This window comes from Triticum urartu, chromosome 7 (genome assembly GCF_003073215.2).
Source record: "Triticum urartu cultivar G1812 chromosome 7, Tu2.1, whole genome shotgun sequence".
Lineage (NCBI taxonomy): Eukaryota > Viridiplantae > Streptophyta > Magnoliopsida > Poales > Poaceae > Triticum > Triticum urartu.
In genome coordinates this window covers 652,283,720-652,300,937 of record NC_053028.1, presented here as the reverse complement: position 1 = coordinate 652,300,937, position 17,218 = coordinate 652,283,720, and positions in this window count along the sequence as shown.

The window sequence follows — 17,218 nt, the reverse complement described above, 5'->3', positions numbered from 1 at the left end:
CATTTTATCAAATTGCTCTTTTTTTAGCGGGTCGGGCAGTTCGGGGTGCGAGAAAGGGACGAAAAAAACCAGCGAAAAAACCAGACGAAAATGATGGGACGAAAATGATGGGACGAAAATAAAATCTGAAACGCGAACTACCAACTGAGACATTAGAAATAGAGACTAGTACTGGCTACTTTATTTACCACGACGTGACAGCTTTCTGCTCGGTGGGTCTAGCCTTTTTCACCCAAAATGAGACGGCGTGGGCGATCACGTGGGGTGAAAAGATTGACCGGATCCAGGCGGGATCCCTCCTGTCCTGCCTCTGCATGCGATGAAAACCTACTACACTGGTAGAAAAAAAACCTTACTACTACCTCCGACGTGACAAATCATAGGGCACCAGACCAGATGCACGTTACAACAAGACGACCGCCGCTGCGCCGTTTCTCGCACACATGCATGCATGCTCCGGCCGTCGATCCATCCGCGGCTGACCACCACGTACAGTTCACCTCTGAGAAACCCCACGTTTCTACTACGCTGGAAAAGGCATAGACCAGTTCAAGTAGAGTAGAGGGTAGAGTAGCGCATGCACGGCACGCGGCAGGAGCCCACCATGCACGTCAATAACCAACCTGTGGGGCCGTGACAAAGCTTGGCGTGCCCGACACAGTGGTTAGCTAGCTACAAGCTACAAGGGGCAGAGGCCATGCCATGGACACTGTTTGCTTTCCCTAGGGTGGCCGGCACTACTAGTACACGTCTTTTCTTCCTCGGCCGGTGGATCGATCGGCATGCCTGCATGCATGCAGCTGCTGCCGCGCCGGCTGATCGGGGCACATGGGATCGAACTTACAGCCAGGCATGTGACCGGGCGTTGAAACGAAGCAAGGAGATGGTTCCTGGGAGCGCGCCATGGTGGAGTCTCGTCGATCCGTCTAGCTTTTCATTGACTGGCTGTTTCTTCATAGAGCAATGCTAGAGCTACGTAAAAGCTTCTACGTAATTAACGTAACCAACCAAGTGGATGAATCTGATTGGAGGTAAGGGGGAGGACGGGCCCACCCCCTGAAAATCAGGGAGAAGAGGTTTAGTTGTTAGGAAGTTTACATAAAGCTGTACTTAACTCTTCGTAGATGTAGGATTTTCGTTCTTCATATATAAAATGGTCACGAAAATGGAAAAACTTTGCAACTGAAAGGAGCACGCCATACATGCATGCTGGCAGATTTTTGCATGCATGCATGGTCTTGAGATTTTGTTGCATCTGTTACCATATATCCTACAGCTACAAGACGTTGCCGTACTGTTATATGCTCCTGCGTACAGAAACAGGAGTAGGATCTGTTGTGCATGGCTGAGATTTCATGGGACGGACAAGCCGGCATGACAAAGAGCATAATGGAGGGCCCTGTCCAGTTATCCCCATGCCGTAACAGAATCCCTTATTAGAGCATCTCTAGCGCAGCCGCTATAATCTCTGGCCGTAAAATTGATTTACGATTCGTCCTAAATTGATTTTTGCATGCTTTTTGCCTAGCGCAGAACAGATACTGGAAATGGACTTCCAAATTCATGGACTTAAGATAAAGCATGTTCCCGCAACATTTAGATAGGCGGGGAGTTCATCACACACACATTTAAACAAACTAAATCCTAAATGACGGAGGGCTGCGGCGGCTCACGGCTTCACGCCGACGTGGTACTTGCAGGCAGATTTGTAGTGGTGTAGGCGAGCTCGTGCTCCGTGTGCACCGCCTTGAAGCATGCCCTCTTTGCCGGCATCCAACGCCTCCTTTGCTGCAAATTGCACCACCTCTGTCTCGCGAAGAGCCTTCGTCGATGGCCAGAGCACATCATACAGCTCATCGAAGCGGCGCCACACGCGACTCCCGCCACTATGGGAGAGGGCAGCGCGGTTGCGAGCTTGCTCACGGCGCCACAGCTCGACGGCGTGGCTGCTGGAGCTACCGGCCTCCGCGTCGTGCCAGCCCCCATGTCCAGTGCGTCCTCCTCGGCCTTCTCCCAACATTACTCGCGGAGCTACGGAAGAACCATGTTAGAAAAGAAGAGGAAAGTGGCGGAGGGGAAGGAACGCGCCGGATCTAGATGCGAGACGGGAACCATAAATCACCCCTCCCCGTACATATAGCGGCTGGAGGGGGTGGTTCGCGGGCCGCTTGTATAATGTTTAAGGGCCGCTGCAAATTTGGTGAACCTATTCTGGTTAAAAAAGCCGGATACGCTATCCCGCTCATGAATATATGGGTCGGCGGCTAGTGGCGGAGGAAGGGGGCGAGCAGGGGCCTGACCCCTATCGATCGACAATACCTTTAACGGCTATGAGTAATTTCTTTTGGCGGGAACGGCTATGAGTAATTAGCGTTGCATCAAGGGAATACACGTAGTTGCCACCCCCTCCCTTAACCTAGACGATGGTGAAAGCCGAGAGTATAAAATCTGAAAAAATGCCCATAAGAAGGCTCATCCATGGTCATGGCCTCCTTCGTTCCTAAGTACACTCATTGCTTTATTTTACCCTAAAAAGGTCAACCTCGACGTGATTAACGTATGACGTAAGGGCATGTATAATGGTGCTATCTTAGAAGGGTCACTTTAGATAGATGCTGAGATGGAGGGGAGATTTTTTTTTAAAAGGCTTGTCTTATCTTATTAAAAAGATTATCTCTTATTACAACATGTCTCATCATGTTTATAAGAATAATTAATTATTATAGATAAAGCTAAAAGATAATTGATTGTAGACATGTTTTTATTGTTATTTCTAAATTACTACATGTAAAATTTAAGATAAAGTTATTATATTAATCAGTGTATATGCCTCAGACGATTATATCCGGTAAAAAATCTTGAGGCAATTAGAGCTGGCGGCCGCCACTGCCTACTCGCCATGTCCGGTTAAATCAGGCGACACCAGCTCTGCGACTGGGAAATCCTGGAGACTACAATCTTGACTACACTCTTTCAATTCTCTAGCGGTTCAGCAATAAGGTTAGCAACTATTAGTTTTGTTAAGTCTCAGTCAACTGAGACTTTGTTATGTCTCAGTCGATGCTATGTTCGTTTGATCTTGCATGAAGATTCGTGCATTTTTCTTCTTCTTATATATTATATCACTTCATTAAGACTTGGTTAAATATTAATTGATTGAGACCTAGCCACACCCTAACACGGTTGATTACTACCTCTCTCAACTCACATCTTGTACCTGTTGAAATCGTACATCCAATTTTACTTATTTTGATGGTAAGGTCAATGATTCTAATTCATTTTCAATTTCTTTTGATTCTTTGATTTGTGATGTGATCATGAAGAGAAAAGTGCAGCCAAAAATCCTAGATATTAATTTGATTTTTAAGCATGTTGATTCGAGTTCTCAACCTAATAATATTGTGAATGAGGCTAATGCGTGAGTCACCAATCCTAGTCCAATGGAGTATGACTTCCTTTGAAATTATGGATGATATACACTCTTAGGAAATTACTAGCAGGTAGGTTATCTTTCGATGAAATTGTCTTAAATAAATCTTTGGATGAAATTATTAATATTTTTCATCTTAGTGGCAATTGTAGGAATTTTTTTTAAACAAATGCAAATGAATTTGTGTTAATATTACATTGAAGCGACACATTATTATGGTCATTATTTCTCGTGTTGTACTTTTTTGCTTTCTCAACTTAGCTCGGGAACCCTATACCCAAATCGTGGCTCACGAGAAATGGTGAGCTCGGCAACCCTATATGATCAGGTGCGCTATCTCGTCACCCGTGTACACCTGCTAGCGTACAACCACAACAGGCTAAATTTCGTGTTTTGACTCTTTTTAGAAACTTGATCGAGATCTGATCCTGTCTTGCAAATTTTTTCGGGATCTAACCCTTCTGTTACCGCCAGGGTTCTGGCGGTAGGGTATAACAACCTACCGCCAAGGTCCTTGGTGGTAGGGTTGCACACTCTACCGGAAAATTTCCTAAGTATGGAACATAGTGCATGCTTGTACCTATCGCGGGCACCTTGGCGGTAGGGATGTACAGGTTACCGTCGGCCTGTTTGGCGGTGACGGTGTTTCCTACCGCCAAGGTCCCTGTTACACCCTACCGCCATGGATCCTGACGGTAGCAAAAGAATCAGATCCCGAAATTTTTACAAACTGAAATCAGATCTTGATTAACTTTCAAAAAATGGTCGAAACACGAAATTTTGCTACCACAACTCAACTCCTTCGTGAAAATGAACAAAACTGGCCATTTTTCGATAGTTAAATACAAAATGGCCTAAATCTAAAAATATTTCACAAAATGGCCCTCTTTTGCATGACGCCCGGGGCCAAGGCGTCGTGCTAAAGAGCATGACGCCCCGACCTAAGGCGTCATGGTTATGACATGTAGCATGGCGCCCCGGAATAGGGTGTCATGCCAAATAGCATGACGCCCTAACCCGGGGCGTCGTGCTATCTAGCATGACGCCCTAGGCCCGGGCGTCATGCAAAAGGGCCACTTTGTGAAATATTTTCAGAATTAGATCATTTTGTGTTGAACTTTTGAAAAAGAGTCAATTTTGTCCATTTCCACAACTCCTCCTGACCGTGGTTCTGTTTGGATACTCTAACACAGTTAGAGTTAGAGTTATTTTCTAACCCACTCTAACCCAAATAAGCACCTCTTCACCGGGATAGTTGGGTTAGATGGAACTAACCCACTCTAACCCTCCCTGTTTGGATACTTTTGGGTTATTTGAGCCTTCAACTAATCCAAACTAGCTCTAACCCCATGATCCAAAACATGGCAGTACCACGGTTCATGACGACGGCTTACTTTACATGGCCGATCGCCAGGTCGAACGGCTATAGTCCTAGCTAGCTACTGCGGCCGGTCGCCCTCATGCGTGTCTCGTCAGGTTCGGGCATAGCACGGCCAGTCGCCGCCATCGGGGCAGCCCAGCAGCTGCATCTGCATCAGCATCAGGGAAAGGTCTGAGCGGCGCCATGCAGTTCCATCTCATCGGCTGGTGCGAGTTCGTTATTAGAGTTGCGGTGAGATCGGTCGCGTGCAGGTGCAGCTGGTCAGGTTATGGATCATGGATGTGCTCGAAGTAACAGTCTCTGGATGGGAAGTTCAGATTTGTGCCATTCCTCCCTGCCTGCTACTGCTAGATACTCCCGTTCCACTCGGTAGGTTTAGGTTACTGCACGTATTTATAGAATTACTGCCAAATTCTTATTCTAAGAGGGAGTGACTAGCGCTTAGTAGAGTGAGAATCAATGGCAGTTACATTGGAAAAGAAAGTCTTGGTTGATTTAACAAATTTGTTCATATACTAGAAAGTCTTGGCCTTGATGCAATCCTTTTGTGGTGTTTGCTTTCAAAGCTTGGAAAATAAATAAATCATGCCTGGATCATAACTTGGGATCAATGATTCTCCTTTCGAGATTTTACTAATATTTCCTATTTAACTTTTTAGAGTGCGTTTTTAGAGTCCATGACAGTGTCAAAAACAGCTTACATTAAGTTACAGAGACAGACGGTATTTAGTCGACTAAGAATTAGCAAATACATATTTGTAAATCAATGTTGTTTTGAGTAAAAATGCATGACTACATAATACTCCCTCCATTCCTAAATTTAAGTCTTTCTAGAGATTCCACCAAGTGACTACATACGGAGCAAAATGAGTGAATCTACACTCTAAAATATGTCTACATATATCCTTATGTTGCATTCCATTTCAAATGTCTAAAAAGACTTATATTTAGAAACGGAGAGAGTAATATTCATTAGGTAAAAAACAAAAGTCTAGATCATTGACTCGGACATATAGTTTTTTTTCTTTCTATTCCTGCATAAAAATAGACCATCCCTACAATTTCAAGTGTAGGAAAATATTTCTAGAAATATCTAGGTTGGATAGTAAGAATATGTTACGGTTTCGATAGTCCCTCTCCATTTCTATTTACACTAGGACAATGCCCTTGCATTGCACCGGGATGAAAATATTCTAGTACATTTTCGACAAAGGGAATATATTAATTTCACGAAAAGACCAATTATATCTGGCCTCTATACCAACAAGATGTCCAGAGGCATCAAGGATACACACGGCCAAAACAGAAAATGAAAAGAACAAAAGAAAAATGACGCCGCCACGGTTATCAATCACTAGCATCAACAACACTCTAAGCACCACCGAAGACAAAACCCGAATTACGAAAGAGATTCTCCAAAAGCAACACCTTGAAGAAGAAACAATTCATAAGCTTGTCATTGCCCGATCAAAGATCTTGATTCATCTATCCATATTAATGTATGTAGACATATTTTAGAATATAAATTCACTCATTTGGCACCGCATGTAGTCCCTTATCAAAAAATACTTATATTTAGAAACAGGTGGAGTAGATTATAACACTCTCTCTTCATGTTAACGTAGATTTTTTTGGATGCCACGGTTAAACTACTAGGAAACCTGGACTATTTAGAAGATATGGGCGCGTTTGGTTATCTGCATGATTTTTTGCCACTTCGCATACTTGTCCCAACTGGGCCTGGCTGAGGATATGCAGGCAAAAAAACAACATCTGCATGTTGATTGATTGCCTGCATTGCATCAAGGCCCAGATGGCTGCAACTTGTTTGGTTGAATGTGTTTGTGCTTTAGGTGTGAGCAGATGCAAAGCACAACTGTTTGGTTGTTTGCAAGTACTTGATCTGCTCACCCCTTTTAAATGTGGTGGACTTACCACCCATTTGACAGCACACAACACACGCACAAAACACTATGATCAACAACAGCAAAAAAACAACAAGAACAAGCAAAGAACATGCATATCATAAACTACTAGGCATACGTTTAAAACAGCAGGGCAACCCATGCTCCTGGTGGACCCCAGGGTGTTGCTCCCTGGGAAAAATATACACAAGTTCACAGCAAAAGAGACGGGGTTTCACTTCAAACCTATACTACTTCAGTTCAGACTACAAGCATGAGAGATCACTCTAGACGGACGAACTAGAGGGCCTGAGTGATGTTGTCGATGCAGCTGTGCTTCGAGCACCGGACCATTGCAGATGTTGGAGCAGTTGGTGTTGAAGATCTGCACCTTCAGCCCCAAGCCAGAGATCTTGAAGACTACAAGGTTATCGGGGAAGATCTTATGCCGGTCGCAGAAGTACTCCCAGCCGCACCCCAGCACCATGTGCCCCTTGAACATCTGCACCTGGACCCAAAACTCGCACCACTTCTTGGCGGAGAGGCTGACGATGCGAGGAGGGCCGCTGACCAGCCATTGCTTCATCACCGGCCTGAATTTATGCGGGATGATGAGCATGTCGATGTCCTCCTAGTCAACGATCTGCTCGTAGAACCTGATAGGTTCCCGTGCACCCTCCTTGTGGTCGTTCCTCGACCTCTTGCCAGCGCCCAACGGCATCCTCATGAACTCCACCCTGCCAGGGAGCACCACTCTCTTCAACCACCGGTTGGTGGGAATGAGGTCCTCCACCCCCTCTGCGCCAACGACGACCTGCGCACCACCGCCGGTTGTGTCCCACTCTGTCTTCATTATCTTGACAACAAGATGGACATCAGTTAGCAACACTTATGACACATGATCAAAGCTAACATCATCTATGCTCACTGAACACAACTTACAATGATCACTACTAAGTACTAACACATGATCAGTGCTACTCTGATTAGTGCTTACAGTTATCAGTGCTAACACTGATTAGATGAAGCCACCACTCACATGTCCTACTTGCACGTACTATTTTTGGCATTCAGGTATGTCCTAATTGCATGCCACATGCACCGACGTAACCTAGCAACAAGAGCAATATAACAACAACAACAAGAAGAGTAGCATATACACTACTAACAACAGTAAGAACTAACAACAACATCAAGAACTAGCATATACACTAGTAATAACACTAAGAACTAACAATGTGGCAGTAGAAAATAACAATGTGCCACTATACACAAACAATTTGGCAGTACGGAGTAACAATGTGGAACTAAAATGATGCAAACTAACACTGCAATAATAACAACCTAGCCATGTGGGACGAACAAAGTAAGCATGCACTCTGGTTCATCCCCAAAACAGTGGATTCTGATCGAATTCGGTCGAATCCAGTCGAATCAGATCGAATCGGGTCCAATGTGCGGGCCACAATCTAATCTAACACACTTAGAACTACGAAGCAGAGGGAGATATGAGAGCTTACAGTGGGGGTTGCGGTATAGCATACGCCGGCCATGGTGAAAACCCCGGCGGGAATAGAGATGCTGCCGCCGCCGATGAAGAGGACCCGACCATTCCGAGGGTCGTGGTCGTGCACCTCGTCCTGCGCCTGCTCAATGATGATGCCGGCGTCCTGGAGCTTCCCTCCCCTTGCACCGGACGCAGAAGAGAAAACCCTCTTATGGGGGTAAAAATACCCCCATAAGAGGGGCCTGCAAAGGACGGTGCCATCGGGTATTGGATCCCCGCCAGGTTTGATCCGATGGGAAGGACTGCCGGCTCCGGTCACAGAGCCGGAGTGACCGGCGCTGCAGTGGCCCGGGGCGGCGGCATGGTGCAGAAAGGGGAGGGAGCTCGCAGTGCCGCCATCAGATCTACTCCGGTTGCGGAGAGGCCGGTGATACGTCTCCAACGTATCTACTTTTCCAAACACTTTTGCCCTTGTTTTGGACTCTAACTTGCATGATTTGAATGGAACTAACCTGGACTGACGCTGTTTTCAGCAGAATTATCATGGTGTTATTAATGTGCAGGAGCAAACGTTCTCGGAATGACCTGAAACTTCACGGAGCCACTTTTCAAAAAATAAGAAAAATACCTGCCAAAGATGAAGGCCAGGGGGCCCACCGTCTCTCCACGAGGGTGGGGGCGCGCCCCCTACCTCGCGGGTCCCCTGTTGCCTATTCGACTCCAACTCCACCTCCATATATTGAGTTCCGGGGAGAAAAAAACCAGAGAGAAGAAATCATCGCGTTTTACGATACAGAGCCGCCGCCAAGCCCTTAAACCTCTCGGGAGGGTTGATATGGAGTCCGTTCGGGGCTCCGAAGAGGGGAATCCGGCGCCATCGTCATCATCAACCATCCTCCATCACCAATTTCATAGTGCTCACCGCCGTGCGTGAGTAATTCCATCGTAGGCTTGCTGGACGGTGATGGGTTGGATGGGATCTATCATGTAATCGAGTTAGTTTTGTTAGGGTTTGATCCCTAGTGTCCACTATGTTCTGATATTGATGTTGCTATGACTTTGCTATGCTTAATGCTTGTCACTCGGGCCCGAGTGACATGATTTCAGATCTGAACCTATTATGTTTTCATCAATATATGAGTGTTCTTGATCCTATCTTGCAAGTCTATAGTCACCTATTATGTGTTATGATCCGTTAACCCCGAAGTGACAATAATCGAGATACTTACCGGTGATGACCGTAGTTTGAGGAGTTCATGTATTCTCTATGTGTTAATGCTTTGTTCCGGTTCTCTATTAAAAGGAGGCCTTAATATCCCTTAGTTTCCGTAAGGACCCCGCTGCCACAGGAGGGTAGGACAAGAGATGTCATGCAATTTCTTTTCCATAAGCACGTATGACTATATTCGGAATACATGCCTACATTATATCAATGAACTGGAGCTAGTTCTGTGTCACCCTAGGTTATGACTGTTACATGATGAACCGCATCCGGCATAATTCTCTATCACCGATCCATTGCCTACGAGCTTTCCATATATTGTTTTCCGCTTATTTACTTTTTCATTGCTATTGCTATCATCACTACAAAATACCAAAAACATTACTTTTACTACTGTTACCTTTTGCTACCGTTATCACTACTATCATATTACTTTGCTACTAAACACTTTGCTGCAGATATTAAGTTTCCAGGTGTGGTTGAATTGACAACTCAGCTGCTAATACTTGAGAATATTCTTTGGCTGCCCTTGTACCGAATCAATAAATTTGGGTTGAATACTCTACCCTCGAAAACTGTTGCGATCCCCTATACTTGTGGGTTATCAAGACTATTTTCTGGCGCCATTACCGGGGAGCATAGCTCTATTCTTTGAGTCACTTGGGATATATATCTGATTATCATTATGAAGAACTTGAGAGATCCAAAAACCAAGATCTATCCCTCAACTACGTGCGGAGGTAAGGAACTGCCATCTAGCTCTGCACTTGATTCACCTTCTGTTATGAGTAAGTTTGCGACACCTACACCTGCTTCTGTTATTCGTTCTGATATGTCGCATGTTATTGATGATGCCACTTCTGCTATGCATGATACTTATGATGAAACTACCTCTATGCCTTATACTACTATGCCACTTAGTGATTTTCTTGATGAACAATTTGCTAGGGCTAGAGAGATTGAAAATATTGAATCTGATGATACTGATGAAAGTGATGATGAAGAATCACTTGTTATTCCTAAGGGTTATGTCTTTGATCAAGAAGCTTCTTTAGCTATTTTAGCTTGCCAAAATAGAAATGAACTCAAAAGATTATTAGCTAAATGGAGTAAGCAATCTTCAAATGCTAGAATGAAACCTGACCCTGCTTTTGCTACTTCACCTATCTTTGTTACTGATAAGGATTACGAATTCTCTGTCGATCCTAATATAATTACTTTGGTTGAATCTAATCCTTTTCATGGTTATGAATCTGAAGCCGTTGTGGCACATCTTACTAAATTGAATGATATAGCCACCTTGTTCACTAAAGATGAGAGAACTCGTTACTTTTACATCCTTAAAATATTTCCGTTCTCATTAAAGGGTGATGCTAAGATATGGTTTAATTCTCTTGATCCTGGTTGTGTGCGTAGTCCCCAGGATATGATTTATTACTTCTCTGCTAAATATTTCCTTGCTCATAAGAAACAAGCTGCTTTAAGGGATATATATAATTTTGTGCAAATTGAAGAAGAGAGTCTCCCACAAGCTTGGGGGAGGCTTCTCCAATTACTTAATGCTTTTCCTGATCATCCTCTTAAGAAAAATGAAATACTTGATATCTTTTATAATGGACTAACCGATGCCTCCAGAGATTACCTGGATAGTTGTGCTGGTTCTGTTTTCAGGGAAAGAACACCGGATGAAGCTGAAATTCTATTGAATAATATGTTGGTAAATGAAAATAATTGGACACCTCCGGAGCCAATTCCCGAGCCTATTCCTAAACCAACTCCGAAGAAGAGGGGTATTCTATTTCTCAGTCCTGAAGATATGCAAGATGCAAAGAAATCTATGAAAGAAAAAGGTATTAAAGCTGAAGATGTTAAGAATTTACCTCCTATTGAAGAAATACATGGTCTTAATTTACCGCCTATTGAAGAAACATATAATCTTAATCCATTACCTATTGAAGAAACTCATGGTCTTGATAACCCGACACAGGTAGTAAAGGTAAATTCTCTCTATAGATATGATAAAGCCGTAATCCCATTTACTAAATTTGCTAGCCCATGCTTAGATGAGTTTGATAAATTTATGGCTAAGCAACAAGACTTTAATGCTTATTTGGTAGACAATTGAAAAATAATTCAAATATGCTTGAACACTTGGGTGATTATATGGCCAATGTTAAAGGTGAACTTAAACTTATTAGTAAACATGCTTCTATGGTTACCACTCAAGTAGAACAAGTACTTAAAGCTCAAAATGATTTTCTCAATGAATTGAACAATAAGAATAATGATAATGCTGTTAGAGTTATGACTAGAGGTGGTAAAATGACTCAGGAACCTTTGTATCCTGAAGGCCATCCTAAGAAAATTGAGCAAGATTCTCAAAGAAATAATATAGATGCACCTAGTCCTTCTAAAAAGAAGAAAAAGAAAAACGATAAGACTTTGCATGCTTCTAGTGATCCTATTGTTGAAACACCTGAGAATCCAAAGGATATTTCTATTTCTGATGCTGAAACTCAATCTGGTAATGAACCTGAAACTAGTGATAATGCTAATAAAAATGTTCATGATGATGCTCAACCTAGTAATGATAATGACATAGAAATTGAACCTGCTGTTGATCTTGATAACCCACAATCAAAGAATCAACGTTACGATAAGAAAGACTTTGTTGCTAGGAAACATGGTAAAGAAAGAGAGCCTTGGGTTCAGAAACCCATGCCTTTTCCTCCCAAACCATCCAAGAAAAAGGATGATGAGGATTTTGAGTGCTTTGCTGAAATGATTAGACCTATCTTTTTGCATATGCGATTAACTGATATGCTTAAAACCAATCCTTATGCTAAGTACATGAAAGATATTATCACAAATAAAAGAAAGATACCGGAAGCTGAAATTTCCACCATGCTTGCTAATTATACTTTTAAGGGTGGAATACCAAAGAAACTTGGAGATCCCGGTGTACCAACTATACCATGCTCCATTAAAAGAAACTATGTTAAAACTGCTTTATGTGATCTTGGAGCCGGTGTTAGTGTTATGCCTCTCTCTTTATATCGTAGACTGGATTTGAATAAGTTGACACCTACTGAAATATCTTTGCAAATGGCTGATAAATCAACTGCTATACCTGTCGGTATTTGTGAGGATGTGCCTGTTGTAGTTGCAAACATTACTATTTTAACGGACTTTGTTATTCTTGATATTCCAGAGGACGATAGTATGTCTATTATTCTTGGAAGACCCTTTTTGAATACTGCAGGGGCTGTTATTGATTGCACTAAAGGCAATGTCACTTTTCATGTTAATGGTAATGAGCATACAGTACACTTTCCGAGGAAACAACCTCAAGTTCATAGTATCAACTCTATTGGAAAGATTCCATCGATTATATTTGGAGGTTTTGAATTTCCTCTTCCTACTGTCAAGAAGAAATATGATATTATTATTATTGGGGTGCATATCCCCGTTGAGGTAACATAGTGTTATTCGAAGTTTCTCCGGTTCCATGTTATCCGGAATGAGTTCGTTAACAAGACTTGATCAACCTTGTTAGTGGATTCCTTTTGATGATCATGAGATGGATGAAACTAGAAGGCACAACCTTCTACACCCCACTTTTACTTTCTGTTATTTATATTAAATAAAATGAAAATAAATATTTTTCTTTCCGTTATCCGATTATCCGTGCAATATAACAATACCTCGAAAATAAAATTTCTCCAAATGCCCTGAAATTTAAATATGATTTTTTCTAGAATATTTGAGGATTTATGGAACTGAGAACACACCAGGGATTCAACCACCTGCCCACGAGGGTGGAGGGCGCGCCCACCCATCTAGGGCGCGCCCCCTACCTCGTGGGCCCACGGTGGCCCTCCTCCACTTATTCCTGCACCCACACACTTCATCTTCCTCCCACAAACACGAATATCCAGCTCAAGCACGAGTTCTAGCTCATCTTGCTGCCATTTTCGATCTCCTTGCCCAAAGCACCTCTCACAAAACTGCTTGGGGAGATTGTTCCTTCACTACAGGAATCCAGTACTTTGCCGTCTGCCATGGCGGACGGCAAAGGCAGGGATGGCTGACGGCAAAGCACTTTGCCGTCCGCCGCGGACGGCAAACAGTGACGGCAAAGATAGGATCGGCAAACAGGTCCTTTGCCGTCGGCTTTTTATGGCGGACGACAAAGAGGGGGGACGGCAAAATGTTGCACGTCCGCCAGCGTCACTCCGTTAGGCGGCTAACGGCGGCCTTTGCCGTCCGCCAGCGGACGGCAAATTTGAGCGCCTCTTTGCCGTCCGCCAGACGACGTCAGCTATACGTCAGCGCCCGCTATTTTTTGCCGTCCGCCCGGCGGACGGCAAAGGCAAAGTCTTTGCCATCAGCTTGGCTTTGCCGTCCACCACGGTAGGCAAATTGGCTAAATGGTCCATCCCCAGGAAGCACAGGTGGGCGCCACGTGCCCCCTTTGCCGTCTGCCGCGGACGGCAAAGATCCTGCACTGCCTCTTTTTTGTTCTGTTTTTCTTATATCCAACAATTATCACAACAAATATTTCACAACACATATATATCCATCACATAAATATCCAGCACATATATATCCAACATAATAAATATCCAGCACATATATATCCATCCATCCATACATAGTAGGTTGCACATAGTTCCATCGATCCATACATATTACAATATGTAAAGTTTCATCATAGCAAGCGAGCAGAATACAAGAAGTGCATCACAGGAAAAAACAGGAAAAAGCAAGCAATCCATCATAGGAAGCTGGCTTCCGTGAAGTGAATGAAACCTGCAAAATGACAAATAAGAAAGTTAGAAAAAGAAGACTAGAAGAAGAATTAGACTAGAAGAAAAAGAATAGAAGAAGAAGACTAGAAGAAGAAGTATATTCCATATATTAGCTAACTTAGGTGAAATGCCACGTTTATGAGCTAACCTAGGTGAAATGGGTAGTTTATGAGCTAACCTAGGTGAAATAGGTTGTTTATGAGCTAACCTAGGTGAAATGGGTCATTTATGAGCTAACCTAGGTCAAATGGGTCGTTTATGAGCTAACCTAGGTGAAATTGATCATTTTGGAGCTAACTTAGTTGAAATGGGTCTTTTATGAGCTAACTAAGGTGAAATGCCACGTTTTTGAGCTAACTAAGGTAAAATGGATCGTTTTTGAGCTAACTTAGGTGAAATGGGTCGTTTATGAGCTAACCTAGGTGAAATGGGTCATTTTGGAGCTAAGCTAGGTGAAATGGGTCATTTTAAAGCTAACGTAGGTAAATGGATCATTTAGGAGCTAATCTATGTAAAATGGGTCATTTTAGAGCTAACTTGGATAAATTGGATCACTTGTAAGCTAACTAAGGTAAAATAAGTCATTTTAGAGCTAACTTAGGTAGAATGGATGGTTTATGAGGTCAGTAAGCTTATTAAGTCATTTTGGAGGAAAAGAAGCTAACTCTAGGTCATTATGGTAAGCATATTGAAGGAAATAAAGCTAAGTCTAGGTCTTTATGCATTTGTTAAGCAAAACACTAGAGAAACTTACCGTGATCACGGAGATGTAGGAGCGGGCTGGCTCGCGCCGGTAGCTGGAGAAGGAGCGGGCTGGCTCGCACCGGTAGCTGGAGAAGGATCGTGCGATGCGTTTCTGGAGTTAAGCTGCACCAAAGATCATTTCCAATGTCTCGTTAGCATTATGACACTCAAATGTTAAGACTAGCAAGTAATGTCCATTCAAATTAAACTCACCGTGCTCCCAGGAGCAATCACTGGCATCGGCGGAGCGGTCTGACCGGACTTCTCGCACACAGACTACACATTTGGTTTTCACAACAGAGTCATACTAGTTAGTAATGAGACTCAAATGTTAAGACTAGCAAGTAATCTGCAGAAGAAACTTACCACAAGGAGCTCGTACATGGCCCTTGCCTACATGTCATTCCGTGCCCTCTCCTCCTCCAACATCTTTGTCGTCCTCTCCTCCAACTCCCGCTGCCTCTCCGCCGCCTCCGCCAGAAGTTTCTCCGTTCTATCTCTCTCACTCTGTATGGCAACCTACAACACCACTCACATGACCATTTGTAATCATTGATGGAAGCGCACACAATGTAATGGAGAAAGATAGCTGAGTACGTATAACTAACCTTGAAGGCGAGTTCGACTGGCCGTTGACGAGGCCTTATCTCAGGAGTGGAGCTCGACTGGCGCGCCTTGATCTCCGGGAGAGTGCTAGGACAACGGATAAGTCCATCTCCCATGGCTATGGAGCCATGGGACCTCCCGCCAACAGATATCATCAGCAGCTCTGTATCAATGGGACCCTGGCTCGGGTTAAAGTCCTCCCCTTTCCTCGCCTTCCCCTGATCTCTATATTGCACGAGCTTGTCGTGGGCGGAGATGTTGGTGAAGTTCTTTGGATCATCGAGGTCAGACGCAGAGAATGCCTTGACTTTCTTGTAAGGGCCAGTGTGGGCCATGGCATACAGGTCGTACACCTCTGGCACCTTATCTGCCTTATTGTAGCGTGCCTGAAAGAGAGAAACAAAGTAAATTAGTAATTAAAGGGCTAAATCTAGCATGATGAATGAATTGCATGAATCATGAAGCAAACCACATACCCAGTTCTGCCCGTACTGAAATAAGTTGGAGCTGCCTTGGTGGTGTGGCACACCTTCCATTTGGGCACGTTTGTCCTTGGCCTCTTTGTGGGTGGCCAGCCATTCTTTTGAGCACCACTCATTGACCAACACCTCCCAACAATCCATCCGATCCGCACACCATCTCGGAGGGGCCTAAGTTAGCAAATAGAAACTTGAGCGCTACGGCTATGAATTACTAAATGAAGGAAGTAAGTACAAGGCCTTAAGAATTACCTTCATGTACTTCTCCTTACTCAAGAACTTATCACGGCACTCCTGCTTGGGCTTCTTGATACCACGCCCGGCGTAGTAGTCTCGAACAGCCTGCACCCGAACCTCATGCCGTAAGTTCTGAAGTAGGCGCTTGCACTCCTTGTGGATAACATGATCCGCCTCCTCCTTGTATCCCTCCTCACACCTGTAGAATGTCTGCAATCAAATGAGACAATATTGATTAGTACAATTAATAACTAGCTAGTTGAAGATTTTTAATTGTGTAAAGGAGCAATTACCCAGAACTTTCTGATCACGACGTCTGCCCTCGTCTTGCACAAGACACCGTCGATAATCTCACCCGGCGGGGCCGGGGCAGCCAAGTAGTGCTCCCAAGTCAATCCAACCTCTGGAAGCCGACCCTCACCAGGCAACGTGACAAACCCCGGGAAGTTTTGCCGAATTAGAACTCCAAGGACGGAGTTGGGCCGGCGGACACTTTCATGGTGGTCCCAACCCCTGCAGCATGACAAGGCCAACACATCAGTTATTTGAAGAAACGTGAATGCAAAGGTACAAAAAGATTAAATGCACTTACCTCTCCCCATCAGGGAAAATCAACCACCTCTGCTCGCGGGTCGCCGGCACGGACGGGAGCCGTGTAGCACCACGCTGGTAGACGTTGCCCCCCTCCTCCCCCTCCTCATCAGTCGGCTCCCTGCCATCATCAGCATGGCCACTCAGCTCCCCGCCATCATCAGCGTGGCCACTCGGCTCCTCAGGCCAGGTACCCCATCCAGACGTGTGCTCCTCCGGTGTCTCGTGGGTCGAAGGCCCATCGACCCGAGGCTCGTGGGCCGAAGACCCGTGGACCGGAGGCTCATGGACCGGAGTCCGTGCAGC